General features: G+C 53.8%; 1 protein-coding gene across 8 annotated transcripts in view; it reads right to left on the minus strand.

The window, feature by feature from the left end:
* Nucleotides 1-13530, minus strand: part of TTLL4 (tubulin tyrosine ligase like 4) — a 44817-nt gene extending 31287 nt beyond the window's left edge. For 5 of the 8 annotated variants that reach the window (XM_073304905.1, XM_073304904.1, XM_073304903.1 and 2 more), the window contains exon 1: nucleotides 13434-13530. The gene's annotated coding sequence lies outside the window, so the exon portion shown is untranslated. Of the gene's footprint in view, nucleotides 1-1155; nucleotides 1316-4375; nucleotides 4395-12066; nucleotides 12436-13433 lie in introns of those variants that run through there. The other 3 variants (XM_073304900.1, XM_073304901.1, XM_073304899.1) reach the window with 3 other exon arrangements.
* Nucleotides 13531-15938: the final 2408 nt, after the last annotated feature.

Raw genomic sequence — 15938 nt, forward strand, 5'->3', positions numbered from 1 at the left:
TGCCCAGCACCAAGGCAGGGTGAGCTCTGTGCGTGCTGGACAAAGCCCTGGCTGGGATGATTTAGTTGGGGTTGGTCCTGCTTTGAGCAGGGGGTTGCACTAGATACCTCCTGAGGTCCCTGAGATTCTATGATTCAATGGACAGTAGCACAGTATTAGAGGGGACGGGTAGGTGGGCTGTGCTTACTCCAGCCATCCCTGCCTATCAATGGCTGCGCCCCTCCCCACGCTGCAGAGCGAGCCCATGGTGCCTCCTGAGGCTCTGCCCGGGCATCCCAGTGAGAAGTGAACGGCGCTTCCTGGGGCACAGGGGCACTCGGGTGAGAGGCAGCGTCTGAAGTTCAGCGGGAGGACGGGGACATTCCTGATGTCAGTTTACAAAGCAAATGCCAAAGAGGGAGTGACCACCCACAGCAACATTTCAGCCCCCCGCCAGGCGTAGGACTGACAAGGAGACTAGCTAAAACCCACCTGTGGGGCCCTGAGCTTCACCCCTAATACTCAAAACAGGCTAGCTAAAACCTCAGCTGATGCCACCTTCATCCCCTCCCCACACCCCGGTACTCCCCTGGGACACAGGCTACAGAAGCCCCAGTTTGGCAGAGACAGATCCAGAGAAATCCAACCAGAAAGAGAGGAATTCTGTCTATTTTGAGGGCTCACACATGCAAGGCTGGTTACAAAATATTAATACACTCTTCGAATTCAGGTGATGGGAGCGGGGGCGAACCTCAGGAAACTAGTTGGGAAATGCAGGGGTCACCCTCAGCATGGTATGAGCAACACACACCCAACCCCACTGTTAGGAAAGAGATCACGGGGTGAGAGACCGCAGCTGTCAGACTGATTATACCGTCCCCCCCCTCAGAAGCGTGCGTACAACTTGCAGTGTTACCCCCAAAATAGCAAAGTGAGTTTGCCACCCATCCTTTTGATGAGAACCGCGATTTTAGAACAAATGCTGTTGCTGAAATCAAAACTAAACACAGATCACAGACTGAGGATTGACTGCTCCCCTCACAAGTCAGCACCACGGGGTCTCCACACAGCCATATGCATGCAGACAGGCCGATTCAGTGTGTTACCCCGGTAAGCGGCACACTACTCAAGGACTGGCTGTTGGAGCTCACTCAGACGAGAGCCACACAAACTCACCCAGAGTACAGTGTTTCCCAGGACAGAGGTGAAGATACAGGGCAGTAGGAAGCAGGCAAGAGATTCTCTGTTCTTAGTTCTGAACTCTCAGAGATGGAAGCTCTCTCTAGACTGGACACAAAGTCAAAGAACAGCTGGTCTCTCACACAAAAGTGGATGCAGCAGAGAACAGCTCAGAGTGGCCTTTAAAAGAGCTCTGTCCACACAAAAGCCTTTACTTTCTTAGCCAAGTACAGGAGAGAAATCCCTTTTCACTGCTGCTTTGCAGTTTCGCAAGCAGCTACAAAAGAACAGATCCAATTGCCAAAAAATACAGCCACAGTTCAATGAGTCAGCAGATGAGACATCACACCAAGCCTGGTGGACAATACGGCCAAACCCCTTCGAACAATGTCAGGTTTACAGCATTCAACAGTTGCAGCATTCCTGACTCATGCGCGCAGGTCTTGAGATCGCAGTGCTTCTCTTAAAGACCCAGCTCCCGGAGTCATGATTATGTGACAATCTCAACTCTCAAGTTTCTCACCCTCCTGGTTGCAGAGAAAAGCCTGAACGTGTCACCTGAGTGTGCTCCAAAGGCTCAGGCCTGGGCTACATTAGAAAATAAGGTCTGTTTACCAACGGTCGATGGACCGTTGACCTAGCGCTATCTACATGGGGACTTGGGTCAGCTTAACCATGCTGCTCGGGGGGGACTGGTCACCGCTCGGGGCGGCGGGTTACCCCTGCCGACGGGAGAACCCCTCCCACCGGTGGAGGCAGTGTCTATGCTGAAGCCCTACAGCAGCAGAGCGTTGGCAGCGTGGACAAGCCCCCCAAAACCAGAAGGCTAAATAAGATCCCAGTACATAGTCTTGCAACATTTCATGATTTTTAAGCCAATCTCACCATTTTGGGGGGGGGGGGGCTGTCTCCACTTGTAACCATTTCTATTCTACCTGGCCATTCCTTTGTGAGGGCACGTTTATTGGCAGCCATACCAAAAGGAGATTCCGCTAAGATAAACACAGCGGCGTCTACATTAAACGCAGACGCAAAACCCAAACCCTACCAAACCAACGCGCTCCCCTGTGCACACTGGAGAGAGGGGGAACACATGGGACAGATGTTCGTCACATGGTTTAACGCATGACTGGAAAGCACCCAGATACTGTGGTGATGTGGATGAAAGAAGAACCCGGACAGAACAGAATTAGCAGGTTGAATTAATTCCCAAACGTTCGTTTACCTTTCGCCACTCGGGAGCCTTGGCTCTTTTTAACTGTACTACACTGTTAGCAGGAACTCACGGACAAGGAGACTACAATCCCTGGGAAGGGGGCAGGCAGAAAGCGTATTAAGTTTAGCACAAGTTCCCTTTGGAGCAGCAGGAGCAGAATTTGCCCTGTAAAGAGCCCTCAAAGCTCAGAATATTGGAAATGAGCTGGGACCCAGATACAGCACGACTTGGTGGAGTCGGATTCTGGGGCACTGTCAAAATAAACAGGTGATGCAACGGGCATGGCTGCTCTCTGCCTTAGAAAGGAGCCATGTGCAAACTCAAGGCCACCAGGTCCAGTTGAGGAGACAGCTCTCCAGAGATGAGTGGACTCAGTCGGACAAGCAGAGCGCCTAGCAGGGATCATCTGCAGACCTGAACTTTGACAGGAGTTAATGGATTTCATAGTCCTAGTCTGAGTCCCGCTCAGGACAGCGGCAACCGAACTAGGTGAGATGTGGTCTCCCTAGAGGCTTTGTTCACGTCAGCGGCAGGCTCTGCAGAGAGATACGGACCAGTACAGGCCACAGGGACTGAACAGAAGCGATCTCTCTGGGTCAGGCCCAAGACAGAGGCTGCGCCCTGCTGCCTTTAGCTGTGGATGTCAAGCTGGCACCCTTCCCCAGCACTACTCACTAAGGGGGTGTCTACATAGCAGCTGGGCGCATGGTTCTCAGCAGGGATACATGGAGGCACTGAAAGTAGCAGCGTAGCCAGGGCTGCAGCCCGGGCTAGTCACCTGAGTACAACCCCCCCCCCGGCCCATACTCAAGTCGTAGCTTGAGCTGCCATTGCCACGTCCAGCACAGTGCCTTGAGCAAAGCTAATGTGTCCATCTGTCTGTGCTATGATGCAAGCTCCTGGCTGCAGGGTAACCATACCCAAGGAAAGCACCCAGAGAATCCACCTGTGGCTCATTGTCTGGACTATACTTAGTTCCCAGGTCCCAGCTCTGTGCGCTGGCGAGAAAAGGAAGCTTGCTTCCCTCACGTCCTGAAGTGCTGGGTGCGAGCGCTGCTCAGGGCAGGACTTCAGTGCATTGTTCTTTATGAGCACCATGTGCATGGCTGCGAAGAGCTACCAGTGAGAGCCTGTGAAATATCTGCAGGTCCCCACAGACGAACAAGGTACATGGGCCTATGTACTGCCTGTCCTCCCATCCTGCTCACTAGTGTTCACAGCATCACAACAAACACTGCTACACAAACCTTGGCACCCACAGGGTTCACTGGAGCACCAGCACTAGGAAAAGGCAAAGTGGATAGCACAGACCCGCCCTCCTACAAACTGTGGCTCGCAGCCCTTACGGTTCTATACTGATCCGTCAATAATGCAAACAAGGAGACCAGTGGAGATTTGCTCCCGGCAGAGAGAATCAAGCCTGTTGCACAGAATGAAGTCGCGCAGTATTGTGTCACCTAGTCTGCACCCAAAACACGTGCCTCCCTGTTGTGACAGTCACATCGATTAGCACAAGACCAAGAGTGAAGCCAAGACACCATGAGCCGCTGGGATTGAGTTACTCCTGGTAAACAGATTACTTAATATTTGCTTCCAGCTCTCCTTCCCCAGGCACACGCAGACTGCAGAGACACTCGAATTCTGAAGCTATTCCAGGGGACAAATCAGACTAATCTGAGAAGAAACAGTGTAAAAAGGAGCAAGGAAAGAAACCCGCCACCCAGGATATGCCTGACTCAGGGTACGTTTACACTTAAACCTCTCCAGTGGCACGGCTGCAGCACTTTAGTGTAGACGCTACCCCGATGAGAGGCCTTCCCCCGTAGGTGCAGGTAATCCACCTACCCGAGAGGCAGTCGCTCAGTTGATGAAAGCATTCTTCCATGTCTCTCTCTCCACCAGAAGTCGGTCCAATAAAAGATATCCCCCCCCCCCCGCCTTGTCTCTCTAATACTCCCCACAAACAGTTATACGACATAGTGTTAGCAGTATAAATTATACCATTAGAGTTCTCGCAGTCAGCTTCCCCGTGTGGACAAACTCACAGAGAAGGCGCATGGTCAGAGATGGGAAGGAAGGAAAAGCGAACCCTGCAGAGATAACAGAGTGAGTTAACTCCGAGAACAGGAAATAAAGAATTCATGGGGCCACTGGCAAAGCACAGGACAGACAGGGACCAACTCTCAGAGGAGAATTCTTCAGTAGCTGGAGATTTTAGGTACTTGCTTCCTCATTCAAAGCTACACCGTTCTCGAGCCAGCTAACCTCAAAGCACTCACTAAAGGTGTTACAAAGCAAGCTAGACTGGACAAAGCTTTGCACCACCGCTGGGAACAACCCCTGCCTGGCCCCAGGGAACAGGCTGGCTGATCTGAGAACTTTCCATTCTTAACAGCTAGAATTGCACGGCTGTGCTCAGTCATTGCCACGGAACAAACAGAAGTGCGAGGGGAAATGCCATCGCCTCCAAAGGGAGAGGTCTCACCTGACGGCACCCCAGGTGCAAGGCATAACACAGGTCTTGCTGACTGACACCAGGGGAGGTAAGAACTGGGGAGCAGCATCACAAGAGCAGTGTCTGCCAACAAAGGCAAGCAATGGGTTTGAAAGCAAACTGAAAACCAGACTATCAACAATCCATGTCCTTGGCTCTTCCTGCAGGAGAAGTAGCAGCTGCCAGGAACAGGCCAGCCCTGCTCTGGAGATTCTCCCCCTCAGCCCCTTTCTTGTGGTTAGCATTCACGCCACATCTGAAAGAGAGCCAGGTATTGCTACCGCCACGTCCCCTAAAATCTCTAGGGCAGCCTCATCTTCCATTGCTCTGTTCCATGAGCTGTCATGACCATCAGCCCTGCCAAGCCACCAACGCCAGGTGGGGGAGCTGGGTTCCACCCTGGCTCACAAATCAGCTGCAGAACGATTAACTGGGGGGTGGAATCATTATTGCTGAACAGACCAGCTTGCCTCTCAGCTCCCAGGTAAGCGGGCAGGGCTGAGAGTCAGAAACAAACACTCGTGAACTGAGCAAATTGGAACTGGATTCATGGTAAGACACATACAGGGCCCCTGAAGACCATTTTTAGAGAGCTACCGAGTAGAACTGCTCTTTGGTATAGTTACTGGATTTACATAACACCTTCAATGTTGATCTAAGACCTAGTGAATTCAGCAGGAGTTTTGCCATTGCTTTATAAGCACCATGCAGTGCATGGCTGGGGACAGCGAGCTGTCTCCAGCGATTCTCCCCACCTCTGCCTCTCCAGCCTTAAGACACGGAAACACAGAGGAGGGAGGTTTTCCCTGTTTGTGCTGCCAGGATAGTGTTTTAGGAACTTCTCTCCCCTTTCCCACCCACAGGGAAGTGGGTCTGTATAGCAACAGCACTTCCTTTCCGCCAAAGTTTGGGAACCCCAGTGTTAGTCCATTTCACTTTCCGGCTCTCCTCGGCTGCTGCAAAGGGCATTTGCATAAGTCTTCCTGCAGGATTTTAAAAGGATCACAGAATAACTGGTAACGGTCCAAGCTTCAATAGTACTTAGCACTCACGCAGCGCTTCCCCTCCAGAGATCTCCAAGCACTTTGCAGAGCTGGATTTTAACTAAATCACATGGGGCCAAATTGACTTGATGGTGTCATTTTAAGCAAGTTGCGCCCTCAGACTAATCGGAGGGAGATGAGAGAGCACCCCACGGGACAGGGAGTGACAGGCTTTTAACAACCTTACTACAAAGGTTTCAGAATAGCAGCCTTGTTAGTCTGTATTCGCAAAAAGAAAAGGAGGACTTGTGGCACCTTAGAGACTAACCAATTTATTTGAGCATAAGCTTTCGTGAGCTACAGCTCACTTCTTAGGATGCATTCCTTACTACAAAGGTAACAAGGCCAGCCATCAACAGGAAGGCAGCAGCAGACACTGTCCATGCTGGAACCAGTCACTGCAGTTCACCAATCTGGCTTTGCTGTCTGCTTAGTGCTGAATAAGAGGGGAAGCTGGGGAAGCTATTTGCCTGCTCCATAAACTATTATGGCGTCAGGCTTGATCTGACACCCAGGGCAGGACGTCAGAGGTGCTAAGCTCGGGAAAAAAGACTTGGAATTTGCCTTTGTGCTTCTTTAAGGTGTATAAAGACAGCCTGACCGTCCCCCCACACCACCGCCACCCAGACCCGTGCCCGCTCTGTTTATTGAACATAGGTCTTGACTTAAGCGAACCATAATTAACTGAGGGGAGGGGTTGTCATTCCCACTGCTGTGAACTCTTCTGGCTTTGTTCACACCTATTTCAACCTCTGAGGGAGAAAAGCTCTTTTGCGCTAAGATTCAGCAGCTCAAACCCTTCAGTCAAGGGCTGAGAAAGTGTCTCAGGCACATTTCTGGTTCGGACTCACCCAGCAGCCCCTCCACTAAAAACAAGAGAAGACGAGACTTGACTTTCCTGACATGTCTAAGATAAAAATCTAACTTTTTAACAATCTTTTCCTGCAACAGGACGTGTAAAGAAGGTCTGAAAGACGGGGACATGATTCAGTTTCCCCCTCCTCGCAGATCACCTTTATTGTCCAGCTAAGTTTCAGAGCAACAGCCGTGTTAGTCTGTATTCGCAAAAAGAAAAGGAGGACTTGTGGCACCTTAGAGACTAACCAATTTATCTGAGCATGAGCTTTCGTGAGCTGCATCCGATGAAGTGAGCTGTAGCTCACGAAAGCTCATGCTCAAATAAATTGGTTAGTCTCTAAGGTGCCACAAGTCCTCCTGTTCTTTTTGTCCAGCTAAGGACGTTCAAACACAAACATACATTTAAGTTAAATAAGAAAAGGGGGAGGTTAACACCTCTTTCTGGTTGAATGGCTCCACATAGTTTTGACAAAAAAAGCCACTGAATGTTTGATGGCACCCTGAGGGATAGGCCGAGCTGTGTGGGTGTGGGGGGGGGGGTGGATTGCAGAAGAGCTCTTGATAAACATACATCGTTTACTCTTGGGTAGGTTTGCACAATTAGTGCATAAAGTGGCCAATGTGACTTGTCAGGATTTCAGTACATCTGATAGCGTGCAACAAAACCTTATACAGACCTGTAATTCCAATTGGGGTAGGGGCCAAGTTCCGTGATGGGGCTACACCTGTCCAGCGTGTATGTGCAGGAGAGGTGGCTGAAGGTCCATAAACAAGGGCTTCGGACAGTGGTCACCCACCCGTCTCGCGATCTCCAGCGGTGCAGCTGCTACGACTAGCTCCCCGCCTGCCGCAGCCCCACACCACTCCCTGAAGTGGCCAGCGTGGCCCCGGGGTGGGGGACAGAGTTCTCCGCACGCTGCTCAGGCTTGCAAGCACCGCCCCCGCAGCTCCCATTGGCCGGGAATGAGGAACTGTGGCCAGTGGGAGCTTTGGAGGGCGGGGGGAAGGGGGTGCCTGCAGAGAGGGGCAGTGTCCAGAGCCACATGCCCCCAGCCCCCACTCCCAGGGGCTGCAGAGGCACATTGTCCCCTTCCGGGAGTGACGTGGGGCCAGGGCAGGCAGGGAGCCTGCTTTAGCCTCGCTGCGCCGCCAACTGGGACCTGCCTGTGGTAAGTGCCTCCCGGCAGGCGGCCACATCCCCACTCCCGGCCCTGAGCCCACTCCCACAGCCTGCACCCCAAACCTCCTCCTGCACCCTGAACCCCTGCCCCAGCCCCGAGCCCCCTCCCAGAGCCAGCACCCCAAACCCCCTCCTGCACGACAAGCCCCTGCCCCAGGCCTGAGCCCTCTCACAGAGCCTGCACCCCAAACCCCTGCCCCAGCCCTGAGCCCCCTCCCAGAGCCAGCACCCCAAACCCCCTCCTGCACCCCAACACTCTGCCCCAGCCCGGAGCCCCCTCCTGGACCCAAACACCCTCCCAGAGCTTACAAGCAGTTCTCCAGCACCAAGCCCTTAACGCAACTGTCCCTGTAGCAGTGACTGCTCTGGCCCTATTTTTGACCTCTGCTGCCCAAGGATTAAAGTGCCTGGAAGCCCACCTCCCATTTAACAGCCCCAGCACATCTGGGAAATGCCTCTTTCCCTGCCACCTCCACAAGCCTGGCTCCAGCTCTCCCTGCTGCTGCTGCTTGGGCCAGGAAGAGCCTAGATCTCGGGAGGAGGGGAACTGGCACAGAAACAAGGCGATGGAGACCCGGGGGTACAGCAAAGACGAAGGCCAACGCCCGGCAAAGGAAAGGCTTGGCAGCAGACAAAGGAGCACAACCTGAAGTCTGTAGGTTCTCCCAAGACTTGCCCATTATGACCAGCTTGACGCTGTCCTGCACTGAGAAGCTGCCATCACCATCCTGGAAAGCAGCTGAAAAACACTCTCAAACCGGCACTCCCCACGCTGTGTGCTGGGAATCAGGAGCGAAGCAGCAATGACTGTGAGCCGGTCCATACAGCCCAAGGTGGGGAAAAGCCCAACACAGTAGCCGTTATCTCCCGCTGCTCCCTCTCGGTCTGCTTTACCCTCACCTCGGCCAGGATAGCCTCGCGACTAGACACATGGGCAGAAAGCACTCTGGGGCATCACACAGAGCGACCACATCACAGAGGGAGGCAATCAGCCCCGCCCCCTCCCACAAGGCCTTGGAGCACCTGCCCTACAAGCATGGCACCTAGTTCCAGGCACCACGTTTCACCAAAGATATTGTCAAACCGGAAGGAGTCCAGGGAACAGCCACAAAAATAATTAGCAAAAAGAAAAGGAGTACTAGTGGCATTTTAGAGACTAACCAACTTATCTGAGCTGAAGTGAAGAAACAGATTGACAGAGCCAGAAGAGTACCCAGAAATCACCTACTACAGGACAGGCCCAACAAAGAAAATAACAGAACGCTGCTAGCCATCACCTTCAGCCCCCAACTAAAACCTCTCCAACGCATCATCAAGGATCTACAACCTATCCTGAAGGACGACCCATCACTCTCAGAGATCTTGGGAGACAGGCCAGTCCTTGCCTACAGACAGCCCCCCAACCTGAAGCGAATACTCACCAGCAACCACACACCACACAACAGAACCACTAACCCAGGAACCTATCCTTGCAACAAAGCCCGTTGCCAACTGTGTCCACATATCTATTCAGGGGATACCATCATAGGGCCAAATCACATCAGCCACACTATCAGAGGCTCGTTCACCTGCACATCCATCAATGTGATATATGCCATCATGTGCCAGCAACGCCCCTCTGCTATGTACGTTGGTCAAACTGGACAGTCTCTATGTAAAAGAATAAATGGACACAAATCAGACGTCAAGAATTATAACATTCATAAACCAGTTGGAGAACACTTCAATCTCTCCAGTCACTCGATTTCAGACCTAAAGGTCACAATATTAGAACAAAAAGACTTCAAAAACAGACTCCAACGAGAGACTGCTGAATTGGAATTAATTTGCAAACCGGATACAATTAACGTAGGCTTGAATAAAGACTGGGAGTGGATGTGTCATTACACAAAGTAAAACTATTTCCCCTTGTTTATTCCCTCCCCCACCTCCTCGGAGGTTCCTGTCAACTGCTGGAAATAGCCCACCTTGATTATCACTACAAAAGGTTTTCTCTTCCCCCCCCCCGCCCCCACCCCACTCTCCTGCTTGTAATAGCTCCTCTTAACTGATCACTCTCCTTACAGTGTGTATGATAACACCCATTTTTTCATGTTCTGTGTGTATATAAATCTCCCCACTGTATTTTCCACGGCATGCATCCGATGAAGTGAGCTGTAGCTCACGAAAGCTTATGCTCAAATAAATTGGTGAGTCTCTAAGGTGCCACAAGTCCTCCTTTTCTTTTTGCGAATACAGACTAACACGGCTGCTACTCTGAAAAGAATAATTAGGGGGCTGCGGGGACCGACTTGTGAGGAACAAAATCTGCTTATCTCGGCTAAGCAACAACCGGGAGACAGAAGAGTCTTGCTAATACCTGCAGGGTACAAAGAACAGGAGGACTTGTGGCACCTTAGAGACGAACACATTTATTTGAGCTTAAGCTTTCGTGAGCTACAGCTCACTTCATCGGATAAATTGGTTAGTCTCTAAGGTGCCACAAGTCCTCCTTTTCTTTTTGCGAATACAGACTAACACGGCTGCTACTCTGAAACCTGCAGGGTATAAACACTAAGGAGGGGAGGAATTATTTAACAGAACTGTCACCTGACAATGGTAAGGAAGGGGACAAACAGAGGGCTGCTTCTCAGGCATAACCAGGATCATTTGACAGTTACCTTCCCTACCTGCTGAATCTTGTCCAACTCAGACTGTAAGCTCCCTGGGGCAGGGACTGTCTGTATATGTTTCTGCTGCCCCTAGCAGACTAGGGCCCTGATCAGGATCCATAGGGGCCACGCAATACAAATAATTCAATCCAGTACACAGGGGTGTAACTGGGCCAAGTCAGATTAAAGGGAAAGGAAAGACGCCGAGAAGGTGCTGTAGCGTGTGGGGACCAATCTCCCAATCAGTTCGTGTAACATTTGAAACTCGATTAGCTACAACTCTAGTGAGGGTACAATAAGGAACAAACTTTCCCATGCTGGATGATCTAACAGGGCTTCCCCACCTCTGGCTACCCGGACTCACAGCCAGGCTTGAGGAAGAGTTCAGCAAAGATTTCTAGCCTATTCCGAGTGTCCCGTTTGGGTACAGCTCCCCTGGCTGAGTCACCAGTTCCTTCATCTGACAGCAGAGCAGCAACCAAGGGCTCACATGAAGGCTGCTCAGCAGGGCTCCGTGACCTCAGGAGACTGACAAAAGACGCGGCCCCAGATGCTGCTTTCACATACTGCTGTGCAGCTCTCACTAAACCCTTGGTATCAGCAACCAGTGACTGGTGCTGCGTAAGATCTTGGCGTGGGTGATGGGCTATCAGAGGACCCAGTCAATCCCTCGGGTGGCTATGCTGGCATGCACCCTGCTGTACATTTCTAGATTTATAGATTTGGAGGCCAGAAGGGAACCCTGTGGTCAGCCAGTCTGCCCTGCAAAACACAGCCCACGGACCCACGCCCAGCACTTCATGCATCAGGCCAGTAACTCATTCTGTCCACTCTAGCTTAGATCCCCCAAGCAGGAGAACTCCTACGACTTCCCTCGGGCGGCTCTGCCAAAGCCTGATTCAGCTTCATGACCGATTTCTTCCCAGCTATTCAGCTTGAAGGTTCCCTGTTCATTTCATCCCCCCACCATATCACTCAGTGGGCTGGAAATGTAGCTGACACTACCATAGCCCCCTAGCGCACACACGGCCTGCCCCACCACCAGGGGTTTTTCCACCTCCCTGAATGACACAACTGTGGGGACAGAAGCCCTCTTCTGTCAACATCACAGCATCCACACTGCGGGTTTTCTCACACCCCTGACCAACATAGCTATGCCGACAACTCTGAAGTGCATACTATGAAGTGCATACTAAAGCTACGTCTACACTACAAAGAAAAGTCAGCCAATTTGCAGCCACCCCATTAATTCCTGCTGTAGCTGATGTCCATGCTTCCCTCAGTGTGCCGTCCTCACTAGGAGAGCTTCCACTGACTAGAAAAGGGCAGCAGGGGGGCTGAGAGCCAGGGATCTCAGCTTCTCACAGCTCCACACTGGGAGCCAGCTGACCCCGGGGCTTCTCGCCTCCCTGCTCCCAGCTGGTGGGGGGGGAGAAGGGGGCGGGCAGCCACCCAGGGCTTCTCACCTCCGGCAGGGAGATCCACACCCGTAGTCTGCTGGTCGGCTGCTGTGCTCCCAGCAGGGAGCCGGGACCCCGGGAAGCAGCCGAAGCCAGGAGCATGGGTGGCAGCCCAGCTTGGAGCGGAGACCGAGCAGCAGCCAGGCTTTGGAGCCAGGAATCAGTTTTCTTGGGTCAATTTCATGGGTCTCCAGGGGTGCAGTGAAATTGAGGAGACAGCCCCAGTAGTTAACACAGTGCGGCTCTGGTGGAGGTGGTTTTCTGATGTCGGCACAGCCGGAGGAACGCCGTGCGTACACCTCCGCCGGTCCGTCCACAAAAGCTGACTGTTGTCGTGTAGACACAGCCTACGGCAGGGCGGTGAACACGCGGCTCTTCACACAAAGCCAAGCTCGGCATTCGCAGGCTGCAGAGGCTGAGGCCCATGACCCGAACCCCAGCCTCTACGTGGGAGGAAGGCAGACTCGGAGATACTGACACCCCAGGCTTTGGTAGAGGGGGTGGGTGGCATTTCCTCAGCAGCTATCCTGCAGTAACCGTTAAAGAACGGCTTGAAACGGTACTTTCAGCAAGTGCCCAGGGCGCGTCACACGCCCGGGGCCATGCTGCAGGGCATCGACACCAAGGGCACCACTCCGTGCCCCGGGACCCGGCGCCTGCTGCCAGCCCCGTGCACTGAGCTGTGCCCTGGGGACATCGCGAGCCGAGGGGACAACGCTCCCCCCACATTCGGGCACCCAGGTGCCTGTGGGGACAGGACGAGGGGAAGCTGGGTTTCTCGGGTGGGGGAAAGGAGACGGGTCCCCTCAGCGCAGGAGAGGTGGTGGGGAGCCCGCCCGGGGAGGAGGTGGGACCCTACGGGAGTCCCCTCAGCAGTGGGAAAGGAAAGGGGGAGGGATAAGGTGGGGCTCCTCTCCCTCAGGGACCCAGCCTGTTGGCCCCTGCGGGAAGGGGGAGCTGGACACGTGGGGGGGAACTTGGCCAGGGGGCAGGAACTGGACACATGGGGGGCCAGGACCCGGCTGGGGGCGGGGGGGGGAATTGGATGCTGGACCCGCGAGGGGAGACCGGGCAGGACCTGGACCGTGGGGGGGGGGGGGGAGGGAGCTGAACACATGTGGGGTGGAGGGGGGAATTTGTCCCGTGGGGGGGAGGGAAGCTGGACACGTCGGAGGTTGGGGGGGGACTTGACCCGTTGGGGGTGGAGCTGAACTCATGGGGGGGGAAGCTGGGCACGTGGGGGGTCGCGGGGGACTTGGCCCGTTGGGGGTGGAGCTGAACTCATGGGGGGGGGAAGCTGGGCACGTGGGGGGGACTTGCCCCGGGGGGGGGGAGCCGGAGTCGCGGAAGGGGGGGGGCACCGTCGGACTCACCGGCGGGGCGGGCGGCCTGGGCCCCTCCCGGCTTCTTCCTGCGGCCCAGGATCCCCGCGCGCCGGGCGCCGAACCGCCCGCCGTTACCATAGAGATCCGGGGCGGGGCCGGAACACCACGTGTCCCCGACACCGAGACTACAGCTCCCGGCATGCCCCGCGCCCCATGGGACTCCGGCCCCCAGCATGCACTGCGCCCCATGGGACTACGACTCCCAGCATGCCCCGCGTCCCATGGAACTACGGCCCCCAGCATGCCCCGCGCCTCCGAGAACTACAGCCCCCAGCATGCCCCGCGTCCCATGGAACTACGGCCCCCAGCATGCCCCGCGCCTCCGAGAACTACAGCCCCCAGCATGCCCCGCGTCCCATGGAACTACGGCCCCCAGCATGCCCCGCGCCTCCGAGAACTACAGCCCCCAGCATGCCCCGCGTCCCATGGAACTACGGCCCCCAGCATGCCCCGCGCCTCCGAGAACTACAGCCCCCAGCATGCCCCGCGTCTCATAGGACTACGGCCCCCAGCATGCCCCGTGCTAGCAAAGGGCAGGGCTCCCGGAATGGCCCGCGTGGCACAGAGGCCAGGGCAGGCAGTACTTGCTCAGGGCAGGGCTCCCAGCATGGCTCCTGCTGGAGCTGGGCTCGTGGCCAGCCGGGCTGATGGGCGACGGCTCCAGCTCTGGGGTCCGGCCCCCACAGCCTGCCGAGCCAGGGTTCGCTCTAGGCCCCCAGCCAGGGTTTGAAGCTTGCCTGCCGGCACTGGCCCCCCCGGGTTCTCCTCCAGGATGTGCGTCCACACAGCCCTACGCCCACGCAGTAGTCCCAGGGTCAGGCCTCCCAGCCGACCCCCCTACCTCGCGGCTCAGGGTTCAAAGAGGAATGCCCACGGGGCCCCCCATTTCCCAGGGAGGAGGTCGATGGGTTATAGCCTGCCCCTGCAGTTGGTTCGATAGCCGCTAAGACAAAGCTGCAGCACAGAGCATCCCCACTCCCTCTTCAGTGCCCGCCTGCCTGGATGTGGCGGGAGCTCGAGGTGCTGGGGAACCTCTCCAGCTGTGCTACTGGATGGGCACTCGAAGCAGACAGTAAAGCCACCCCTGGGGTATCAGAGTAACAGCCGTGTTAGTCTGTATTCGCAAAAAGAACAGGAGGACTTGTGGCACCTTAGAGACGAACCCATTTATTTGAGCATGAGCTTTCGTGAGCTACAGCTCACTTCATCGGATGCAGCTCCCGAAAGCTCATGCTCAAATAAATTGGTTCGTCTCTAAGGTGCCACAAGTACCCCTGGGGTAGAAGCTTATGGATTTATCTTGCCAGCAGACTGCCGGTCAGAGATGACAGCTGACAGCACGGGGCAGTACAGGAGGCAATGCACTTTCAGAGGTGCCCCACCTCAGATGAGACAATAAATAGAGCTCTCTACCACCCCAGCCGGGGGTGGGACCAGGTCAAAGATCACGATGCCACAGTTTTCTAAAAGAGTTGGGGAGAATGCCATGGTCCCAGCCAGCCAAATAGCCCTGAATGACCAAAGCCACGTGTGAGCCAGGATAAAGAAGCTAGAAAAAACTACCCAGCTCTGCCCTAGATGGGGATGTAGTACTTCATCTGATCAAACAAGCAGATTTCACGAGAGGACTAAGGGGAAATCAGGCCTCACCGATCTATTAGAATTCTTTGGGGGGGGGTCAACAAACATGTGGACAAGGGTGACTCAGTGGATATAAGGTACTTGGACTTTCAGAAAGCCTTTGACAAGGTTCCTCACCAAAGGCTCTTCAGCAAAATAAGCTGTCATGGGATAAGAGGGAAGGCCTTCTCATGGATTGGCAACTGGTTAAAAGATAGGACACAAAGGGTAGGAATAAATGGTCAGTTTACATAATGGAGAGGGGTAAATAGCAGGGATCTGTACTGGGGCCAGTCCTGTTCAACATATTTATATATGATCAGGAAAAAGGGGTAAACAGAGATGTTGAGGCAAAATGTGGAGACGATACAAAATTACTCAAGATAATTAAGTCCAAAGCAGACTGTGAAGAGTTACAAAGGGATCTCACTGAAGTGGGTGACTGGGCAACAAAATGGCAGATGAAATTCAGTGTTGATAAGGGGCAAAGCAATTCACAATGGAAAACATAATCCCAACTATACATATATGATGGGGTCTAAATTAGCTGTTACCACTCAAGAAAGAGATCTTGGAGTCACTGTGGATAGTTCTCTGAAGACATCCACTCAATGTGCAGCAGCAGTCAAAAAAGCAAACAATGTTAGGAACCATTAGAAGGGATAGATAATAAGACAGGAAATATCATAATGGTGCTATGTAAATCCATGATACACCCACACCTTGAATACCGCATGCAGTTCTGGTCATCCCATCTCAAAAAAGATATGGAACTAGTTGCCAGGGGATGTTGTGAAGGCCAAAACTGTAAGGGGGTTCAAAAAAGAACTAGATGAATTCATGGCGGACAGGTCCATCAATGGCTATTAGCCA

This window comes from Lepidochelys kempii, chromosome 11 (genome assembly GCF_965140265.1).
Source record: "Lepidochelys kempii isolate rLepKem1 chromosome 11, rLepKem1.hap2, whole genome shotgun sequence".
Classification (NCBI taxonomy): Eukaryota; Metazoa; Chordata; order Testudines; family Cheloniidae; genus Lepidochelys; species Lepidochelys kempii.